The sequence below is a fragment of the Corvus moneduloides genome, chromosome Z (genome assembly GCF_009650955.1).
Source record: "Corvus moneduloides isolate bCorMon1 chromosome Z, bCorMon1.pri, whole genome shotgun sequence".
NCBI classification, from domain to species: Eukaryota; Metazoa; Chordata; class Aves; order Passeriformes; family Corvidae; genus Corvus; species Corvus moneduloides.
This window is the reverse complement of record NC_045511.1, coordinates 24,885,529-24,906,428: the sequence shown is the minus strand read 5'-3', so window position 1 is coordinate 24,906,428 and position 20,900 is coordinate 24,885,529. Positions and strand designations below refer to the sequence as shown.

General features: G+C 47.7%; 1 long non-coding RNA gene across 1 annotated transcript; it reads right to left on the bottom strand.

The window, feature by feature from the left end:
* Positions 1-687: 687 nt before the first annotated feature.
* Positions 688-2,719, bottom strand: LOC116438124. The gene is made up of 3 exons (XR_004237591.1): positions 2,448-2,719; positions 1,758-1,871; positions 688-1,380 (listed from the first exon to the last, which is right to left on the bottom strand). It is a non-coding gene; the product is annotated as an uncharacterized LOC116438124 (long non-coding RNA).
* Between the last annotated feature and the right edge of the window lie 18,181 nt (positions 2,720-20,900).

Sequence of the window (20,900 nt, the reverse complement as noted above, 5' to 3'; positions counted from 1 at the left end):
TCCAAGGGCTTCCATCATTTCAGCACTTGTGAGAACTTGCTGCTTCCCAGTTCTCCAGCATCCTTCTGGGATTTTGGAGCATTTCAGCCCTTGGGTCAGTGGCCCTTCCCTCATCCCTGCCCTGCAGCAGTTAGAGTCACTGTTCCCTCGCCCTTGCTCCAGACCCTTTGCCAAAGTGCTGCCAAAGGCAGCGCAGCTGGCTCAGGATCCCTGGTTGCTGCTGCTCTCCAGGATGACCTTCAGAGGGGCACTTGGAGCGCTCCCTAAAGAGCTCCAGGTGGGAGGGGGGTGGATTTCTCCTCCCCGGGTGGCTCCTGGCTGCAGTTCTACGCTCAGGGGAGTCCCGTTTTCTCAGCAGGCCTCTGCAGCGAGTCTGTAGCCAACGTGTGGCTCTGCTGCCATCCCAAATGTGCCGTTCCCTTGCCCAGCCTGGCTGCAGCTGGGGGATCTGCTGGGCACAGCTGGAGATTTTCATGGCCAAAATCCTCCAGCAGCATCCCGTTTACACCTGCTCCTTGCTTTGGAGAGCACAAATCTACCCTTTCAGTTGAAACTTTGAATTTATTGCAGATTGTTACACTTGCACTGCTAATGTACACATACACAAAAAGCAACTTCGGTTTAAAAATGACATTTATTTTAAATTGATACACCCACGTTGCCAATCTATGAACATACAAGTATCAGTTGAAGTTTAGAAAACTTAATTTATTGTTACAATCGTGCTATGTAAATATATACAGAGATCAACTTCAGTTAAAAACGTTAATTTCTTGCAACCCTCTACAACCACTCAATATACACAAATATGAAGTTTAACAATGTAATTTATTACATATTACTATAACTGTACAGCCCATATACGAATACGGAACTATTGATATCCCTCCCTAAAGAATCCCAGATCCAGAATAAATAAAATTAGGAACTATACAACTCCATATATATATAAAAATACAAGTAAACACAGATATAACCATAACAATATACAGATTTAATTATGTATTACATATATCATGACATCTAACATGAAAAATACATTCCATACATAACAAACCTATCTATAAACATACAACTATCAATGGACCAATAAAAAATCCATATAGGCCCAGCAACAGAACTATACAGCTGCACAACTGAACAAGTATGAAAATATGACTACAGATGTAATATAACAACATACATACATATACACCTATACAAATATCAGGTTACATATGTAAATATCCATATACTTCTAGCTCTCCTAGTCCAACTGTAAACATCTAGAACTAGAACTAGATCGGGAGGGATTGCAGGCGCCGATGTTCCCAGGCTCTCCCTCGGTCTCTTCCTCCCGTGCAGAGCAACTCTCCTGGACAGCGACAGCAGGTGGGACACCTGGCAAGCAAAGGGAACACTGAGTCAGGATCGGGACGTTTCCCTTGGCAGCAGCTGCACTTCCATCAGGGAAGAGAAATCTCAGAGCCTCCCCAGGAGGGTTAGAAAGAAAAACCAGGCCCAGCGGGCCAGGCTGTGGCGAGCGCAGCCCCGGCAGGACCGTCCCGCAGCCCCGGCAGCGCGGCACAGCCGGCACCGCTGCCGGGCCCTGCCGGCACAGCTGCCTTGCCCAAGGACAGCCCCTGTGCCGGCCGGGGCAGCCGCGCTGAGCGGCCCCAGCACGGGCAGGGCCCGCTCCTGCCCAGCCGGCCAGTGCCCGCGGCCAAAGCCCACGCCAGCCTCACGCCCACCCTGCCTCGCTGGCCCTGGGGCCTCACCCAGGGTCTCGGGCGGCAGCAGCAGGTCCCCGTTCACTGCTCTTGCTGGCGGCCTTCAGCTTCTCCCTGCTGGCTCCCGTCACTCTCCGGCTCTTCTCAAGGTCTTCAGGGCAGCTGTGGCAAAAGTGGAGGCTCTGGAATTGGTTCCACAGCCTGGCAGAGCCGCAGGCCCAGATCCCTCTGTGCTCCCTGCTGGCCCCCTCCATCCCCTCAGCCCTGCCATCCCCTCAGCAAACCCCCAGACCCCTCCCAGTTCCTGCAGACTCTCAAATTCTTCTCATCCCCCCTCATTCCCTTCAAACCCATTGAGTCCCCTTAGACCTGCCACCCCCCTCAGCCTGTGCCACTTCCCTTGTGGAACTTCTACCCCTCAGTCCCACCATTCATTCCCCACTTTTCCCAATTCCCTCAGCCCCACTGTTCCACTCAGCTCCCTCACGGCCCTCAGTTCCTGCCACTCCGCTCAGTCCTCCCAGTTCCCTCAGTCCTAACACCCCCCTTAGCCTGTGCCACTTCCCTGTGCCCTCAGTCCCCACCATCCCCACCCAGCAGCTCCTCCACACCTCTCTGCTCCACCATTCCCTTCAATCCCCACCATTCCCCTCTGCTCCCCCACACCCCTCGGCACCACCAGCACCTCAACGTCACCGTCCCTTCAGTGTCACCTCTCCCCAGCCCCCTCTGGCTCACCGTCCTCCAGCAGCTCCTCAGGGCACAGTGCCTGTGGCCACCGGCAGCTCCCACCGCTCCAGGGACACCGGGGCTGCAGCTGCTGCTCCGCCCGGCCCGGCCGCCAGCTCGGAGCCAGCACAGGAAGAGGGGACAGAGGGGGCACAGGGGCAACAGCAAGAGGTGAGAGAGGAAGCAGAGAAAGAGCTTAAAAAGCAGCCTATATTTATTCAAATATCAACCTATCTGTCTAAAGTTCCATATACCTACAGATATATAAATATAACTATGTCCATTTATAACTATATACATATATAAATATAACTGCACATCTATAAATATAACTACATATATAAAAAAATAACTATATACATCTACAACTACATATATATATTTAACTACTCAGACCTGTAACTACAACTATATAGATACTTAAATACAGCTACATAAATCTATAAATATAACTACATAGATACACAAATGTAACTACACATCTAAAAATGCAACTAGAGACAGAGGGATTGCACCTGCCTGATGGTCACAGGCTCTCCCTCTGTCTCTTCCTCCCATGCAGGACAGCCCTCCTGGAAATGTCAATCAGATGGAATCTGGGAAGCAAAGGGAACACTGAGTCAATATTGGCCCTTGTGGTTTCCACTGGGCAGCAATGGTCCTTCTATCAGGGACTGTAAAAGATGGCCTGAAAGGGCCATCACTAGAGAATTAACTTCAGAATTTGAAGGCTGCTCTTTAAAGAGCAGGGAGCATTCCAAGTTTTCAAAACCTCCAAAGGTCTCAAGTATCCTGATAAAGTCTCGGCACCCGCAGTGCAAATGGCACCCATGAGAGCTTGAAGCACAAACAGTCCCAGCTCCCACACAGAAGCCCAGCCTTGTTCCTCCTCTGTGCTGACAGAGACACCTCAGTCCTCACTGAAATGGCTGAAGCTGATGGGTGCTGTGAGCTATGAACCAGCTCCATTACCTGGGACCTGCCCTCTGCAGTGAGCAACAGCGGCTCCAACTCGACCATCAGCTCTGGCAGGAAGAGCTGGGAGGGAAAGAGCTCCCCACAAGGCCTGCAGGCTGCACCAGCTTGGCTAAGGAATGGATCCAAAGTGCTCCCTCTCTCCTCTTAGGTCCTGCTGATCTGAGGTCATTCAGGCTTTTCCTTTTGTGACTGGATTTTTGATTTTTCAGTGGGTTGGCCTCTGATGTTCAGCTCCTTGTTTTTCTTGTGTCTCAGGATAGATACCAGCAGACTGGTACTACCTTCAGTCAGTGATTTGAGACCAAACGTTTGGACTCCTAGCCTGACTTTTTGCCCTTTCTTTCCCCTGTTCCTTCAAGAGTCTCTCAGCCCGGCCTCCACCCTATGCAGCAAATTCATCCACGGACTTCAGCACAAAACTAGGACACCCGGGTTGGTGACACAATTCCCACAGATCAGGTTTATTCACTGCTCTCTGGCCACAGCACAGCACTCGGTGTCAGTGCCTCTGGAGAAGCGTGGAGGGCAGGGCTCGGGGAGGCTGTGCCAGGGCAGGATTTGAACGAAAGACACCAGGGAGCACCAACCCTGTAGACAAGAACTCAACTCTTCTCATCTCCCTTCCTGCCAGAGGCAGGCTCAGAGCAGCCGCCTCAGAGCTCTCTAAAGCAGTGTGGGCTCTCTCCTTACCAGGCTCCTCGGGCTCTGGGGAACTGTTCCCGCAGCTCTCGGTGCCAGCATTGCAATGGACTATAGCTGAGCAAGTGATAAATTGCAGTGTGTCCATCATCCCACTGCCACTTGGTGTCACTGCTCTAGTAGGACGAGACATACTCGCTCAAATGGGCATGGTTCTTACCACAGATTCAAATTTATAGGAGTGGCCATTGCTTAGACTTTCCCCATCCCTATCCGGTGGAAAACAGAACATCTGGTTCGGGTTGAGCAATGGCCTCTAAAGCGGGAAAGTCTTGAACAAGCACATATTCTGATTCAAGAGCAATTTAATTAAGGACATTTGTGACTTTCTACAAGTCCCTGGAATACTCCAATTTTTGTCATCAAAAAGAAATCAGGAAAATACAGACTGTTACATGATTTGCAGGCTGTTAATCAGCAAATGCATGATATAGGGGCCCTCCAACCAGGCCTACCAAACCCTTCCATGCTACCAGCAGGGTAGTCGCTACTGATTGTCGACCTCAAGGACTGTTTCTTCACCATTTCCCTGCATGAAGATGACAAGTAGAGATTTGCTTTCACTCTGCCAGCCATTAACAGAGAAGCACCTGCTCAACGCTTTGAATGGACAGTGCTTCCTCAGGGTATGCGTAACTCACCTACCCTTTGCCAACTTTATGTTGATTCAGCACTGCAACCTATTCGAAAAATGTTTCCGGATACCATCATTTACCATTATATGGATGACATTCTATTAGCGCAAGAAAATCCGTTCACCGCGCAGCAGAAGGACACGCTGCACAGGACATTGAATGATCGGGGCCTACATATAGCCTCCAAAAAAATTCAAACCTCAGCTCCGTGGACTTATCTAGGTTGGAAAATCACTGACAGTACTATCCAACCACAAAAACTCACCATTCATACAGATATCCGTACCCTGCATGATGCGCAGAAACTTACGGGAGATCTGCAGTGGCTTCGCCCCGTAGCTGGCATTCCTAATGAACTGCTAAATGAGCTTCGTCCACTTTTGAAGGGCACCAACCCTGCACAATCTGTTACGCTGACACTCGAACAGAAGGCTGTGTTACAGACTATTGCAGAGGAGATCACTACAGGCCTTACTACAACACGTGATCCTGCATTGCCCTTGGACATTACAATCATTTGCAGCCCAATATATCTGCTTGCTGCTATTACCCAGTGCAAATTAATAAAAACGGGGGAGCCACCAAAGGATATCAGGGTCCTAGAATGGATTGCACCACCATTGCAGCCCAGAAGGACAATACAAGAAAAAGTGGCAACTTTAGCAGATCTAATTCAAAAAGCGCACATCAGAATTTTGCAGGTGGATGGAACGGATCCAGGGACGATCTGGATACCTATATCGCCCACGGATCTAGAATGGTTCCTGCTTAACTCACCGGAGCTACAGCGAGCCCTCTTGAGCGGAGGACCTAATTTGGTAGCAAAGCCACTACCAACACCTACACTAGCATGGATGTCTAATCATGGGTGGATTTCTAAACCAAAAAGAGCTCAAAAACTGTTGGACAATGCGCTCACCGTATTCACTGATGCCGGAAGAAAGTCACGGAAAGCAGCAATTACGTGGAAAGACGATAACACCTGGAAGCACCAGATTCTAAAAGCAACACCAGAGGATTCATTACAAACATTAGAACTCTATGCTGTCGCTTGGGCCTTGGCTCAATGGAAGGACACTCGCCTCAATATTGTATCAGACTCTCTATATGTAGTAGGGGTTGCGAATCGCATTGAAGATGCAACACTGCGTGACATCAAAAATCAGAGATTGGTAGCACTCCTTATAAGCATGCAAATAGCGATTGCTAAACTGTGGGAGTGTGTTTTTGTTTGGTTTAGTCCGGGTCTCCCCTCAGGTTTTGTACTTTTGTATTTACCCAGTTTGTATCCTCCCAGTTCTCTGTCAATTACCCTACTTCCCTCCTTTGTCTTCTCCCTGGCCCTTGCCAATCATGCTGGTACCCCTCCCAGGCTTCTAGAAAGCTCTGGCTGGGGCATTGTGTGATTGGCTAAGGGAAAAAGATCCCTCCCTTCCTCTCCCATGGTTGGTTCCCTTATGCGCCTTTCATCCTGTTCACCACACCCTTCCCTCCTCTGGTTGGTTATTCCTTTGATCCCTCCCTTGTTACCACCCTCCCATAAAACCTCCTGCAAGTGCCTTCTGAGCTCGCTCAGACCTGGGCATTCCTGGGAGATGGGATCTCGTGTCCGAGGGCTCAATAAACTTCCAGATTCCACCCAGATCTGAGTCTGCCTCCTCCCTCCACCGCCTGCCTCCATCACAGCGGTCCTGTGGAAGGACCCACGAGCCAGACTTCTGGTCTCCCGGAGTCCGGAGGCTGGCCCCCGCAGCCGACTGCGTCCAGAGCTGACCGGGCTGAGTGGGATCCGCCCCAAGGGGACGCAGAGGCACTAAACGAACTGAAGCATATGCAGTGCTACATATTAGGAGCCACATGAGCACAGACGGCCTAGGGGAAGGAAATGACCGGGCTGATCAGCTAATGGCAGGAATCGTCCAGCCCCCACTGCCGGTTCACCAACAGGCGAGAGAGGCCCATGCCACCTTCCATCAGAATGCTAAAGGACTTGCACAAAGTTACGGCATTTCCATAGCTGAAGCACAAGCAATTGTCAAGGCTTGTCCGGTGTGCAGTTTCCATAATAGTGGAATTGGGATAGGCTGTGGAGTTAATCCCAGAGGACTTAAAGCTAATGAACTTTGGCAGATGGACGTTATGCATGTTCCAGCTTTAGGCCGCCTGAAATATCTCCACATCTCCATTGATACCTATAGTCATTTCGTTTGGGCTACGCCACAGCCAGGCAAAAAGGCTAGAGACGTGCGCAGACATTTAACTAGCTGCTTTGCAGTGATGGGAGTCCCGAAAGCCATCAAGACTGACAATGGACCTGCTTATGTTAGCAAGACCGTCCGAATGTTCCTGCAAACATGGAACATCAGTCACACCACGGGAATCCCACACTCCCCTACTGGGTCCATAGTGGATACCCAGCCGCTGGGTCAAACCGACACCACGCAAGCCTGGAGCCTCCAAGATATCACTTTCCAGAACTGAGCTTGTTTCGGCTACATCTAGTAGCTGATCCAGTGCTCGCGCTTCTTGCGAACATCATGCCTGCCCGATTTAGGCACTTTGAATCCTGGGAGGAAGCAGAACAGCTTGTGGACACCCTTGAGCAGTATCGTCCTGGGAGACTTCAGTGTCAAATCTGTTACGTTTGCGGGAGACCAGGGCATTTTGCATGGTCCCTGCTTCGGTGTGCAGGCTGTGGTCAAAAGTAGTGGGTACATCAAACACTCCTGTTAGGGGGAGCATGGTGTATTCATTGTGAAGAAGCTTGGCGACGTGATACGTTACAGAGAGCTTTAGAGCGAGAAACTGGTTTACCAATTTTTCAAGGTCTTCCTCTTTATGAGTCAGCTGAATAGCAGGCTATTGCTGAGTTTTGCTGGTGAATTACCCACGAGGTTTATTGCATTCACTTACAGCTTGAATCCGCAATAGTGCATAAAGTTTGCAGAGATGGCCTTAAGATACCATGCCAATGGATGGTGCGTGCTTATAAGTGGGAACGCATGTGTCAGCGCTTTAATGCTTGTAGCATTGCTGACAACCGTGCACGCTACCGATCCACACCACGTTAGCTATATAGACCACTGAAAGAACATGTGGATTACCTGGGCTAACCAAACAGGCCAAGATTCTTTTTGCTTATCCTTAGCAACACCTTCTGATCCCTTCCGTACCTGCCTTATTGGGGTTCCGTTAGCAGAAACTAGTAGTCTCAAAAAATATACCCTTAGCTATTCAGAGCCAGAAACTGCACTCTCAACCTTTTGTAATGCAAGCCATTCCACCCTCACTGATAACTATCTCGATACTCACCTCTCCATTTTTAACATCTGCAATGACCTTAAAATAAAGAAAAACCCTCTAGCTGCCCAAGCACGAGCAATTGCCTTAGGCCTTAATACATCTATGTTTGAGCCACAAGAGCTAGATCTCTTAGGCTCTCAGCATAGTCCCTATTGTCTTATGTTTAGAGGCAGTCACTTTGACAGCAGTGTCAGCCCCCAAAGGCCAAACAAAGACAGTACATGGCTGAGCCCTACCACCTCATGGTACTTTAACATCACGGTGTACTGCAATGGCTCAGTATGGCCAGTTGATAATCCTCCACAAGAATCCAGGGCTTTTCCCTCAGGAACTTTCCTCATTTGTGGAGACAGAGTATGGCCAGGAGTGCCTTCTAAACCACTGGGAGGACCGTGCTATTTTAGGATACTAACAATGTTTGCCCCTAGCACTCAGCAGCTACTAAATATTACACACAAGCGATCACAACGGAGCATTCTTCCGTTGGATCCTAATTGCAGAGACTATGTACAACTATGGAAAACTCCTGCTGTCTTTTTTGCTTCTCTTCTAGTCCCAGGAGCTGCATCAGCATGTGCCCTCACTCAGCTTAGAAGGTTGGCATGTTGGACAGGCAAGCAAGCAAATGTCACCTCACACCTGATAGGTGAGCTTATTGCAGACGTGGATAGCTTGCGCCACGCTTTACTGCAAAATCGTGCAGCCATTGATTTTTTACTGTTAGCACAAGGTCATAGATGCAAAAATGTAGAAGGAATGTGCCGCTTTAACTTATAAGATCACAGTCAATCCATACACTCTCAGCTCCAGTGGCTCACTGAATATACCAAAAAGCTCACAGTTCAAGACAGTCCTTTCGATGGATGGTTCCAGGGAACTTTTGGGGGACTCGGAGTTTGGGCTGTAAGCCTCATAAAGGAAGGTCTCAGATGGGTCGGCATTATACTTTTGCTATTGCTTGGAGCACGCATTATGTTTTCTTGCTTAGCCAAACGTGTAGAACAGTTAACTCAGAGAGTTTTGCTCGCTCAAACTAATAAAAACGGGGGAATTGTGAAGGATTGGTTACGTGAGAAAGGGCATATAGATTCTTTGCAGCTTACTGATCTGAGGAGCTGGCTACATGAGAACGGGCACATAGACCCTTGCAGTTAGCTGAGCAAGGTCTCACAGAACACTGCACTACGTATCATGTGTAACAACTGAAGTTGCAGAATATCACATGTATCTTGCTCAATAACTGAACCACCATTGAGTCTTATTGCTGAGCTACGGGTTTATTTGCAGAGTTAGCAAGGATAGGTTTTGGCAGCAAAACAATGGACATCTGTGGTTAGAAGGACAGAGAAAAAGGAGAACTGCTGACCACAGAAAGGGGAACTAAAGGAGGGGTTAGAGATCGGCTTAGACGACGTGAACCACTTAGAATGTGCCTTTATGAATATGCATGAGCCTATTATTGATAGTATATAAGAAGCTTTGGTACAATCAATAAATCGAATTCCTGCTGATAACTCATATTGAGCGTCTGGGTTTTCCCTCTATCGCGACACTGTCCAAGGAAGAGGAATGGGAAGATGCAATAGACACAGAACTGTGCCAAGGGACAGATGACATTGGGTCATCTCCTGTCCGCCACCGGCTCAATTCCTTGGGCCGGCAGGACAACAGGGGCTTCCACCCTGGTCCCAAGGAAGGCCCCAGCTGCCACATGGATGAGGGAACAGTAGCAAGTACCACAGCATGAGGATCTGAGGACAAGGAATGTCTCTCAGGTGAAGACCATGAAGAAGGTAGCACAGTCACTGTCACCCCAGCAGCTCAGGAAGAGCCCTCTCAGGTGGGGGAGCAGGCAGCAGCTCGCCCAGATGCAGGCCAGGCCCTCACCTACACCATCCCTTTCTCTACCTTCCTGGACACCCTGGTTGAAGGGAACCAGACATGGCACAGGAAGGCTCTGAGCATTCTGTGGAGAGCCTCAACTGCTGCCCAAGGCAAAGCAGAGCAAAAGAGGGAGCAGCCAGCAGGCTGCAAAGAAGCTCTGCCAGAGCCGGCCCAGTCCATCAGGGCTGAGGGCCTGGACAAGGACCACGCTGTGAAACAGGGTCCTGGCCGGCAGCTGGAAGAAGCAGAGCCAGACCTGGAACTGAGCATGAAGGAACCAACAGAAGCAGGAACACCTGCAGGACCTGCCTTCAGATCTCCTTCCCCCACAGTCATCAATGCCCTGGCTCGAGAGAGACGGACATCCGCCTTCAAGAGTGCCCCAAGGGCTCTGCACATGGTCTTCACTGCAATACACAAGACAGGGAAGCAGGAACAGCAGCAGCCCACAGGCCGTGCACTGGATCGGTTGGACACAGCCCAGTATTTCAGCAGTGAGGTCCTGAGCAAGGCTGCAGTTGTGACCGAGAGACCCAACAAGCAGATAGAAGAGCAAAGGCACCTGGAACACAGCATGGATGCAACACAGGCAGTAACAGCCGGAGCAGCAGGGGCAGTGAGCCCGGCACATGCGCCGCACAGCCCCACAGCTGATGGCCTGGCTGTCCAGGACACAGCCCAGTACATCAGAGACGAGCTCCTGCGCAAAGCTGTAATTGTGATCCAGGGATCTGAGGAGCTCACGGAGCAAGAGGGGCCTGGAACAAGGCACTGCTAAGGGGATGAGGGTAACAGCCCCAGCAGAAGGGACAGAGAGGCCAGGACATACTGAGCAGAGTCGCACAGATGATGCTCCGGTATTCCTGGATGCAAATGACTATATCCGGACAGAGATTGTTAAAAAGGCCGTGCTTGTGGTCCAGAAACCCTTCGAATACCCAGACAAACCAGAACTAAGCTCAGAGGAATCAACAGAAGTAGAAGAACCTGCAGGATGCACCCAAAGCCTTCCTGCACCTACACTCATCAACACGGTTCAACAGAGATGGTGGAGCCTTGTCTGGAAAGCACTGAGGGCTCTGCACTTAGGCTCCACCACCACCTCCGGCACAGGAGAGAGGAAGAAAAAGAAGAAGAAGACAAAGCACCTGACAGCTGATGCCACAGATGTGCTGGACACAGCTGAGTGTATCAGGAGAGATGGCCAGGACAAGGCTACACTTGAGCTACAAGCATGCAGCCAGCAGATGGTGGAAGAGCAGGACATGGAAAACAGTAGGGCTGTGTCATCAGCAGTAACACCCACTGCAGCAGGGGCAGAGAGGCAAGCACGTAAGACCCACAGTCCCACAGCTCATGTTCCTTCTTTCCTGAATGCAGCTGACTACATCCGGACAGAGGCTGTTAAAAAGGCCATTCTTGTGGTCCAGAAACCCTTTGAAGTGCTAGAGAAACTGTGGGAGCCGGAACAAAGTGTACACAAAGAGCCGAGACCAAAAGCCAGAGGAGAACACACAGAGAAGCCCGGCACATGTCCTGCACAGCCCCAGAGCTGATGGCCCAGTTCTCCTGGGTACAGCCCAGTACATCCCAGCCCCAGCAGACGGGACAGAGGGCCCAGGACATACCGAGCAGAGTCGCACACAGATGATGCTCCGGTATTCCTGGATGCAAATGACTATATCCGGACAGAGGTTGTTAAAAAGGCCGTGCTTATGGTCCAGAAACCCTTTGAATACCCAGAGGAGCCACAGGATGAGGAACTGAGCCCAGAGGAATCAACAGGAGCAGAAAGACCTGCAGGACGTGCCCAAAGCCTTCCTGCGCCTACAGTCATCAAGACCCCGGCTCAACGGAGGTGGCAGAGCCTTGTCTGGAAAGGACTGAGGGCTCCACCCTTGACCTCCACCGCTACATCCAGCACAGGAGAGATGAAGAAGAAGAAGACAAAACACCTGACAGCTGATGCCACGGATGTGCTGGATGCAGCAGGGGCAGAGAGGCAAGCACGTGAGACCAGCAGTCCCAGAACTGATGCTCTGGTCTTCCCGAATGCAGCTCAGTACATCAGGATCAAGGCTCTTAAAAATGCCATTCCTGTGATCCAGAGATGTTTCAAGGAGCTAGAAGAATTGTGGCTGCAGGAACAAAGTATAGATGAAGAGCTGGGAGCAGAAGCTGGAGCTGCAGAGCCAGAGAGCATGGCACATGTCCTGCAGAGCCCTAGAGCTGATGGCCCGGTTCTCCTGGACACAGCCCAGGACATCCCAGCCTCAGCAGAAGAGACAGATAGCCCAGGACATACTGTGCACAGTCACCCAGATGATGCTCTGGTATTCCTGGATGCAAATGACTACCTCCACACTGAGGTAGTTAAGAAGGCCGTACTTGTGGTCCAGAGACCCTTGGAAGAGCCAGAAGAACAGTAGAAGCAGGAAAGGAAGCATGGATGGGGCAAGGGCAGCCAGAGGCAAAGCAGCAGAGACACAGAGCCTGGCCCATGCCCTGCACAGCCCCACAGTCCGTGACACAACTGTGCGGGACACAGCAGAGTACCTCAGGAGTGGGGTGCCCCTCCCTTCTGTATCTCCTTCTCTTGAAGGGCTGTAACGGTTAATGGCCAATATATATATTCACCTATATATATACATATATATATGTCTATATTCATATATACCCACCTATGTGCAGATACATACATATATACCCATATAGATATACACCTATATAGCACCCCTAGGAGTTAGTAACTCTCAGCACATAGATTATTTAAGGATCATTCGTGACTATGGTACTGGTATGTGAAGTTTATCTACACTCTCTGCAAATTTCTCTAGTGCGCAAACAGCACCCTCAGGTAGCTAAAGCTGACTTCTTCACCCCCACTCAACTTCAGAAATGTCCTGCATAGCAGAAACAGAGTTGAAAAAATACAGGAATTTGTTCAATAAATACATGTTTTCCGAATGTTCTGAAGTCTGCAGGAACTTTTTTCACCGCAATGTACAGGAATCTGGGTATTTGCTTAGATGGAACAGACGAGTGTTTGTACAGTGACTGTAAATTTCCTTCATGAGGAAGCCTCGGTACTGTTCCGTTTGCTTTTCTGAACGGAGCCATCTCAGTGTTCAATGCAATTTATATCCACAGCAAGGCAAAGGATTTTTCTGGTACATTTGTAGGGCCAGGATAACAAACCAAGAGACTACCACCTAGCTGTGGAGGTTGAGGTCTCTTTTTTGTGAGGACCCAAACTCTTGGGTATTCTGATGCAACTTTCTCTGAGGAAGTTGTGGAGGTTGGTTTAACTGATTTGGGGTTGATTTGAGGGTTAAAGAGCCAGATTTGGCAGGTTCAAGTCCTGAAACCAATTCTGCAGCTCCTGTCTTGTGGGGAACACCACTCTCCTTCCCCCCCCCCCCCAAATCTGTGGTTTGTTGTGGAGAACTGGAATTGGCAGATTCTAATCCTGAGGCCAATTCTGCAGCTGCTGCTGTATGGGGATGGTGTTGTCCCTATGCAGGCTTAACTTTAGGGGAAAATGCCTGTCCCAGGTGGTCAGTGCAAAGAAGATGTTTTGTTGTCCTTCCTTGGTTACTTTGTTAGTCGTCTCTCTCCCCCTGGGGTGGACTTGGTACAAAAAAATTTGGATACGGAGCAATTGGTTCCTGAAAAGATGATTGATTACCAAAAAAGTGATTGGTTATCAAAAAAGGCTTTAGGCAGTGGCATTGCTTGCTGCCAAACTCGATAATCACTGGAACAAATAGAGCAAACTGGTAAGGCAAACTGCCTGGCAGTGGCAGCACAGCTGCAAGCAGAGGAGGCGACGCACGGAGAACTGAGCAGTGCGGCCCAGCCCGGCCTGTGCGGCCCCGAATGAGACCCCAGGAAGAGTGCACAGGCACGAGCAGCCCCGACAATTCCAACACGGGAGCGACCGAAAGCGAAAGAGAAAGCAAAACCCCACAGCAAGACAGAAAACAGCAGCCACTCAGAAAAAGGGAAATATCACCATAGCTAAGGTTTTAGGAATAGTAAAATGGTATAATGTTAAGCAAAATTATGGTTTTATAACAAGGTGTGACAATCAGCAAGACATACTCGTGCATAGAACTGCTATTAAAAAGAATAACCCTGAAAAATGCATCCCAAGCGTGGGAGATGGAGAGGTGGTGGAATTCAAAATTATACGAGGTAGAAAAGGGTAACAAGCATCACAGGTCACTGGGCCTGATGGTGTTTCTGTAAAAGGCAGTATATATGCTAAAAATCGTAGTCATGTTAGACAATATCTCCATTGTAAGCCCCCCCTACAGTCTCCCTTTCCTAATCCCACCTTTCCCTTTTACCCTATGTCCTATTACCCCCAGTGTGTTCCCATTCCATTTTTTCATCCATGGTTTCCCTCACAAAACCATGCTTTTGCCAATTGTTTCCCCAAAAATCCCTTTCCAATGCTGAGTGGGGGATGAAAAAGGGGAAGGAAGAAATTAAACCCTCTCCTGCCTCAGTTTCCCCACAAGCATGCCTGGAGAGTCCTGTATCCCTTCTGTCAGCCCTAAGATGTTCCACAGAATCTGTTTGGACATTTAAAGACTCAGGATGGTGGCTTGTTTAATTTAAAACTGTTCTTGTTATGTTTATCCAGTTTTCAACGTTAAGTTTTAAATCTCTTCTGTTAAAAATAAACGGGTGAAATGTTGGGGTCCCTCCCCCCTGCCATGTAGCCCTGGGAGAGGGGCCCTGAGGGGAGGCACGGGGTTTCCCTGCCCCTGGTCAGCCTCATTCCCCATTGGTTGTTTTGTGTTCCCCTGCGTGGGCAAGGACCCTCGGGTCCCATGATTGAGCAGTTCCTCGGCAGAGCCCCGGCCATGCGGCTGGAGAAATAAACATCTCTGAAACATCTATCAAGGATCTGTCCATATATATTTCTTTCCCACGGGCCTCCTTGTTTGATACATCGTGTTATAGTATCTCCACTCTTGCTGGTACCATGGAGTGCTTGGGTTTAATAGTTTCACCTACTATTCTCAAGTCCTGCACCGTAACTGTCAGGATAGGAGTGTTATAGGGGACATACACAGTTCCAAAAGACCCACCTTTAGCTCAGCAACAGGCTGCAACTCCTTCCTGCCTGCCTGCCTTCCTGCCTTTCTGCCTCCCTCCCTTCCTCCCGTCCCTTGAAAGAGGGTATTGCTGTTTGGACACCAGCTATCCAGGTCACCTCAGAGCAATGTGGAGAGGCTCCATATCCAGTTTTCCATACTTCCCTGGGACTGCCCACACCTCTGGGTTCACTCCAGCATTCACAACAGTGTTAGCCTCCCCATTACTCCCCACAACACCAACTCGCATTCCCAACTCCAGCTGACAAATCCCCTCCCAGCAAACCACAATCACAACCAGGAGTAATCAGAAACTCGTGCTTTTCAAACCCATCTCACACATTCAGCAAACTCTCCTGGGTGTCCCCATATAGACACACACACATTCACCATTCATCTTTCCCACTTATGAAAAGAACATTTGACCAATTCTTCCCCCTGTGGCATAGACAGAGAAGTTTCCGGGCCTACCAGGAAACACACTTCTCAGCTAAGCCCTGGTACGATAGCAGATTCCTTCTCAACTGTTCTTTGGGTCAGCTCTTCCCTGCCGAGGAGGGAATGCCTCTGCCACATCCTTGTGGCTGTCAGGAAGATTCATCCACAAACACCAGAGGTTTATGTCCAAAAAGGAGACAGAGGAGTCCTGTAATTTTATTCAAATAAAGGGAGAGGCCATGGGGCATTCCCCTGGGGTCTCTCAGATTGTTAGAGGACGCAGCCTCCATTTATCCTAATTTCCCAGCCACATTTCCCTCTCTCTTTCCCCATTGGCTGAGGTACTTCAGAGGTACAGACTTCCTGAATCGCCTAATACAGACGCCCTTCTAATGTATACCCCCCCTTTTCTTTTCCTTGTGTCAATCAGTGGAATTCCTGTGGAATTTACAGTTCTTCCCACTGCTTCTTTCATCTCTCAGTACCTGGTCTTATCTAGCAGACCCACAGTTTGTTTGTAAAGACAAATTTCTCTAATCCCTTTCAATCCCTCCTCTTAATTTTCAATAATTGTCTTTACAAACTTCAGCTATCATTGACTTAAATTTCTGTTCCTGGATCTTTTTTGGTTTTGCAGTTATTTGCAGTGAGATCATTTTCTGTCCTTTCTTAGCCATTTCTGGATCTGTAGGCATGGCTACTACCTGCATCCCCTTGATCACATGCTCAGTAAGTTGCACTAAGCAAGGGATCATGCATGGTAAAAAGATTAGGGTTGCTACAGCACATGAGAGGAAAAAAAGCATTTGTTTAACCCATAGTCCACCAGGTAACCACAAAACATGTCCCATTCCCATCCTTTCCACGTTTGGACTGGTACACAAGTTAACTTTCTTACTCCCTTTGTTATTTGCTTCACTACTTTTCCATTGTCATCTATTTGGAAACAGCAGTTTGAGTCATTTAATTTTCTGTACACTCTTCATTTTTTCTGCTAACAGATAATCTAATACCATCCAATGTTGAAATACCGCATTTTTCATCTGAGTGGATTGGTCAGCAGGAAGGTCGAGAGCTGTAGTTGTTGGGTGGTTATTATTTCAAAGACATCTTGTAACCTAATTATCAGATGTAAATAATAAATAGGTTCTCTGGCACCTGATATGAATTCATTCCACAGTTCCAAGTGGATTATTAGGGGTCCATAGTGTTGTATGTTTCACTCAGGTGGCCATTCATCTTTTCCCCATTTTTGGGTACTCCCTCCAGCCAGGGATGCATCAACTGATTGTTTTTCTCTAATTAGATCATCATATACTTTGATTCCTAACTGATTTTCCTGAACTTGTGGTAGCAAAAAGAACAACGGTCTGATATACCCTACACAACATATCCCTGACCAGTTTGCAGGTAACCTGCGATGCCATTCATGGCCAGTCTTCACATCTTCCTGGCCTTCCGCAGACCCAACAATTGCTAAGGCTAAAGGTTTTTGCTACTTCTTCTCCTAGAACTAAGAAAACTATTTTCCCACCTCTGGCCCAAACGTAACTGACAATATATAGGTAAGATTATTAAGAGAAACATTCTAATGGTGTAATCTAGTATTTTAATCTAATTCTCACGTTGTCTTCTGCACCACCTGGGGTGAGTGAGGGCACAGAGACAGCTTAACATAAAGAAAGCAGTGATGGTGAGGATTAGCCTGCCAATGACTGGAGATCCGAGAGGATGCCCATACAGACTATTCTAGCAGACAGTCTGTGGGTAGGCACACGGGGCTTCCCCAATGTCAACGCACTGGCTGCTGCTCCAGTCCACTCCTGTGGAGTGTCAGTTGTGGCCTTCTGTCCTTCTCCTCCAGCTGAAATGTCCAAATCTCCGGGGTATCAGAGACCTTGACCCGAGTGCAATGGGTCCACCTGCGTTCAGCTGTCTTGGCGGCTTTTTCTGTGGTCAGTAACACTTGGAAAGGTCCACGTTACTTAGCCACCAGTGGTACTTCTTTCTACTCCTTAACCAGGACCCAATCTCCTGCTTGGATGTTATGAACAGCAAAGTCCAAAGGCAGGGTCTGTGCTAGCTGAGCTTCCTGTCAATGAGATTTCACAAGAGACAGTATCCTGGCCACATATTGTTTTAAATATAAATCACTTATTCCCACCCCCCCTTCGCTTCAGGGGGAGTCTGTGTAAACCTGGCTTCTGCGGGCTGTGGTCTCCCCCACCCCAAACTTAGCCATGGAAGAGTCTCTGCTGCTTTTGGCTCTCTTGTGGATGCATTCCTCTCCTTCGGCCTCGTTTGTTTTTTCCAAGGCCTGAAATGATTAAAGAATGGATTTCCCTTTATCTTATCTTAGTGATTTAACTTACAGCCCAAAGTCCCAGTCAGGTATCTCCAGAGAGGCTTCTTTGGCTGTAGCTTCTTTATACAGTTCTTGTTGTAACGGGCAAAACTCTATCAGTGTTTGAGGCATGAACTCTTTCAGTCTCTGACATCCAATCCACCCCGTGACTCAAACATTGTCTCTTTCCTAGCGATCTTCTTCAGTTTATGGGTTGTCCACTGTGCAAACCATGTTTTTACTAGAAAATGGACGTATTGTGAACCAGCCAAAAGATAAAAACCCAGAGCACGTAAGACAGAAGGACTTGAGCATGTACACAAAGGAAGAGTCCATGGGGAGGTTGTGTGAAAGGAACAAGCAGCATTGGGGAGGATGCGAACGAGGAACAAGCAGTGTAGCATAATCCTGAGAAAAAGGAAGAAAAGGATAAGAAAATGCAAGCTGAAGGACAGTTGTGACATACACAACGGATGATGTGACACACATACAAAAACCAATCATAAAGCATAAAGTAGCGTGTGAAAATAGGCCTTAACCAGTAATAAATACGCATGATTGCATGTAGGGAAAGCAAAAACTGTGTATTAAGGAGAGTAGTTCATCAGTAAGATGGCTTCTGCTTGATTCACATTTAATTGTGTAGAGTCCATCGTTTCTCTCCGCTGTCCACAGGGGTGATGAAGAAAGATTATAGGAGAAAAGATAGAAACAGCAGAAGCAATGACATAAGTAATCATACAGTGTTCAGTATTACCGCAGGCCTGGTTCCTACGGTATATCACCGTGTCCCGCAGCTATAGGGAGGAGGAGGAGGAGGAGAAGATCCAGCAGGCAGGAATTGTGCAGCAAGATTGATTTATTTAATTATTTTACACACTCTTTTATAGACTTTCTTCTTCATAGTCTAATTGGACAAAGGACCAACCACCCCTTGGGGGCGATTGGCCAAAATCCTAAAACATCCATTATCAAAATATTTTCTACTATACCATAAACAAGACTTTCCAAGGTTGCAGGTGGCTTGGTTGTTTACATTCCCTGCTACCTCTTCTGTGAGAGGGAAAAGTCTCTCACGGACTTAGAAAAATAACAAGAAGATCCTCACTAACAGCATTTTTGTACCTACAGTTCAGTAGTTCAAAATATGAATTCAGTTGTAATTATTAACCCCAGTTCTTATTAGTCAGTGCCCCCACCCCATGAATCCCAGGAATCAGTGTTTTTTAATGCGTAGTGGGTGTGAGAGATATCACAATATTGTATCTCTTAGATGTTGGTTCAATATGTTTTGAAATTAATTACAGAATTGTACAGCGGGTCTTCATTTTTAAATTCCACAGAAGTGTATCCTTGACAGGTCCATGTATTAACATGTCTCAATCAGCTGAGTTTCAAGAGGATTTCTAGCTCTTGTAGGATAATTTATTAACTTTGCATCCTGGAATAAATGTGAATGGATTTGTCGAGGATGTGTGTTTTCTGCTTAACTGCATTCACATATAGTTAGAAGAATTTCATTGGTAATATTCCTACTCTGCTGGATAATTCTATGCAGTATGAAGGATTAGTTTTTATGATCCAAAATTCAACACACAAAACATTTTCCCACAAAATGTTCTCATGCAAACATATCCTTACATCAGGACTATGCTTTTCAGGAGACAGGTTACAGCACTCTTGTAATTTAATCTTGACACAAAATAGAAACTGTGGCTTTATTATTGGTGGGATTAGAAATGAAATTAATTCACTTTTAAACTTAGTTGTGTCATCTCAAGTAGCTTTTTTCTTTTGAAATTCAGTGAGCAAATTGCTCTCATCACATTCTGCACCTGCAAGGGAGAAGCATGTGCATTGCAGAATGTGCTGTAGTCACTACACTGATTGGCATAAATAGGAGAAGTGAGGCAAAGTTAAAATACTCTTTTAGGACATAGGGCAGGAAATTCAACAGCCCATTAGTTTGAGACATGGTAGAAGGCTTTTTTATATTTTATTCATGTCCTATTTGCAGTCCATGGCTACCCCTCCAGATTTATGAAGGGGGATTCAGTCATTTCTCATGTAACTTTTGCTTGTGTTTTTTAAGACTCTTTAATTCACTAATCAGTAAATCCGAAAAATTTAGCCAAATGATAATAATTTTGAAGCCTTCTGAGGCAGAACTGGGAAGGTTAGTACATATTTGTATGATTTCACATATGTGTAAGTTCTTATACCAGCTCTCAGGATAAAATTGGTTGAGACAAATTATACATCCATAAGACCTTAGCTACAACATTTTTTCAGTAAAAAGGCCAAACAAGTCAGACAAAAATCAGACTTAAGAATATGTAGAATACTTTGACTAATATTTGATTTCCTAGCAAGGCACTTGCAATGAAAACACAAATTACAAACATTAACAAACTGAAAATGCAAGCAAGTGTAATGACACTTTAAATTTCACTGGTTTTCATGCAGTTCCATCTCATGTCTTGGTAGGTTCCTATAACAAGAAAGTGAATTTGCTGCCTGCAGTTTTTCTGCTCCCAAACTCTTTTCCTTATCTTCAACGCAGGGATGTTTGACATTGCTAGAAAAAAAAAAAAAAAGACAAGAAACAAACTTCCCTGGCAAAACCTTTCAGAGTGAAACAAGTTGCTAATTGCATTAATCCATTTAGGTGAAGTTTGAGCCCCTGAGTGATGACCCCCCCGTGCCCTGCTACAGCGCGTGTCTCTGCTCCACCGCCGCCACCACCGCCAGCTGCCGTCCGCACGCCGCCCCTCTCAGTCGGGCTCGCTCCACCACACGCTGCGCGGGGCCGGGCGGGCACCGCCGGGTCACGCCACTCCCACCACACCTTGCTCCACTGCCGACACTGCAGCTTGCGTGGCTCTGCCCGCGGGCTGGAATTGTCTCGCTGCTGCTTGGAGAGGACTCGGTGCACGTGGCCTGGGTCACACTGTCCCTGCGCCAGGCTTCCCCTCGCCAAGACACAGCTGACATTGCTCAACAGTCTCGGTAATTAAATAATATTCACGAAAATATTCTTCCATCAGCATGTATTTTGACTCAAAAATTAACT